The sequence below is a fragment of the Meleagris gallopavo genome, chromosome 3 (genome assembly GCF_000146605.3).
Source record: "Meleagris gallopavo isolate NT-WF06-2002-E0010 breed Aviagen turkey brand Nicholas breeding stock chromosome 3, Turkey_5.1, whole genome shotgun sequence".
Taxonomy (NCBI): Eukaryota; Metazoa; Chordata; class Aves; order Galliformes; family Phasianidae; genus Meleagris; species Meleagris gallopavo.
In genome coordinates this window covers 55463272-55465757 of record NC_015013.2, presented here as the reverse complement: position 1 = coordinate 55465757, position 2486 = coordinate 55463272, and the positions used below count along the sequence as shown (strand labels likewise).

Sequence of the window (2486 nt, the reverse complement as noted above, 5' to 3'; positions counted from 1 at the left end):
GCTCTGATGTTGGAGTAGTGATTCTTTCTTAGGATGTCAGAGGACATCCAGTACATACAGGAAAGCTGGGACCGGACTCTTTGTGTTGAGAAAGGATAAGGGTTAATGATTTTACATTAAAGGAGCGTAGACTTAGATTAGATGTTAGGGGCAAACTCTTTACTCGGAGGTGGTGAGGCACTGGTACAGGCTGCCCAGAGAAGCTGTGGTGCCCCATCCCTGGTGGCCAGGTTGGATGGGGCCCTGGGCAGCCTGAGCTGGTAGTGGCAACCCTGCTCACGATAGGCAAATGGAACTGGATGGGCTTTAAGGTCTGTTTGAACTCAAACCATTCTGTGATTCTAGGAAAGACATGTTGACTGCAGAATGTTTGAATATCATGATAGTGAGAGTAGTGGGATACAGTCAATTCAGTGTTATCTGGGAGGTTTCTGACAATAGAAGGCAAGTGGCAGATCTCAGACAACCTGGGAATGGCTGTCAGTGCACTGATCCTGTGGATGCTCCTGGTGACTGACCATCATCTATTTCTTGGGGATTTGGGAGGCTTAGGGCTGTAACTCCTAACAGCAGCAGGGGATACGCTTATGCTCTGGTTTGTGTAAGCAAACTGTCTCACAGCTGCAGAGTGGCACCATGTCCATGGGGCAAACCTCAATGAGACGCTGCCAGAGGAGGTTCAGGTTGGATATTTGGAAAAATGTCCTAAAAGAGTGGTGAGGCATTGGATCAGGCTGCCCAGGGGACTGATGGAGTCATCATCCCTGCAGGTGTTCAGGGAATGTGGAGATGTGGTACTGAGGGATATGGTTAGTGGGCATGGTGGGGATATGCTGATGGTTGAACTAGATGATCTTAGAGGTCTTTTCCAACCTTAATGATTCTGTGATTCTAAAATGAACAGGAAACCTTAAACCATTTCTTTATGCTGCCAACATGCATTTTAGTCTGAAACACTTCTTTTGTGTTTCAGTATACATTTAGTGTGTGTCTTTGAGAATGATCTGATGAAACCCGTCAATAAAAAAGGCTTTGATGCCATTTCTCTCTGAAGTTGTCAAGAGCCCGATGGCAGGAAACAGTCTTCTACACAGGGAGGCTCTGTGCTTGTGACAGAGAGCTGCGCAGCGTTTCTTTTGATGGGATGAAAAGGCAGTCAGAGCAGACACCCATCCTGAGTCAGGCTCTTGGTGACTTGCTTTGATGAAGGGTTTAATTGTATCTGGGCAGATTTCATAACTGTTGTACTGAAGTGATGCACACAGATCTTTTATTTTGAAGGACAAAATAACAATGCAATTTTGTGTTTAATACACAGTGAGATACATATTCTGCTGTTATTTCAGGTGTTTACATTTTTGAGATAGATGTCACTACTTCAGAATTATTGGGATTTGGTTAAAATGCATCTTGTACCCTCCTGTAGCTCTCATTTGTGTGTAGGTACACTTCTTCCACTAAGTTACTTTGATAAGTATAAAAAACAAGGTTGGATGATAAAACAGTTGAGTGAGTTCAGAAAAGAAAACGTAAAGTTATCTGTGTCAATAAATGTTTGTTTCCTGAAGTAGATCAGATGTATAACTGTATAGGTCTGCCATATTCATAAACACATTACATTTTCTGTAGCCTGAAGCCTAACTTTAAACTATACACGTAGAGCACGTTTCTGTTGTTATGATCTGATCATCTAAGGGAGGCTGAGAAGGATAATCTGCTAAATGCATAGATGAAAAGTAAGGTAAGCTGGAAGCCACCTGCAATGGGACTGTGTCTTTCAATTCCTATAAAATTACAGAAATGCTTTGCAAAAAAAGATTTATAATCATCTTTATAATGTGTTTTTGTATGGGAACTGTTGATCACAGCCTGCACTTCTGATTGACCATCTGAGGCGAGCAATGAATCAGCCGTGGGAGCACAGGTGAAGGCAATTCACCTGCCCTACTGGAAGGGGTGGAGCCTGACTCCACCTCTCCTAGACCCCATTTAAGGGCTGTCTGCCACTGAGGAAGGGTCTCTTCCTGGAAACTGTTCCTTGTGGGGTTTACTGTGAGTCTGTGACACCAGTGAGCGTTTCCATTTATTTTGATTGAATAACTTTTCACTCTTATAATTTTACCAAGCCTAACATCTGCATACCTATTGATTATACACCTATCAATGGTACAGTTTTTAATTCAGATTTAATTGTAAAGCATCTACTATTTAGTACGCTTAATGTAATTGACTAGAGAAGAATTAGAAAAAAAAACAAACTAGAGGGAGGGAAATTTTGAATGGAATGTATTTCTAAGATGAGATGAGAAACATGCTATAATTCCTACTTTGCATTACAGTATCGTTGCTGTGCTGTACCAGAATGCAATATCCTGAGTTTATTTTGAAATCGCGTACCATGCACAGTTTGCTAATAAGTTAATTACTTTGGAGGTAAGTGTTATTGTATTGTCTTTTGGAGAAGGACATCTTTTTTTTTCTTTTTT

The 2486-nt window shown here is 41.4% G+C and overlaps 1 protein-coding gene across 2 annotated transcripts in view; it reads left to right on the top strand.

The window, feature by feature from the left end:
• Positions 1-2036: 2036 nt before the first annotated feature.
• TCEA1 (transcription elongation factor A1) overlaps positions 2037-2486 on the top strand; it is a 21934-nt gene continuing 21484 nt past the window's right edge. The window contains exons 1-2 of one of the 2 annotated variants that reach the window (XM_019614029.2): positions 2037-2052; positions 2340-2433. The gene's annotated coding sequence lies outside the window, so the exon portion shown is untranslated. Of the gene's footprint in view, positions 2053-2339; positions 2434-2486 lie in introns of those variants that run through there. The other variant, XM_010708931.2, reaches the window with a different exon arrangement.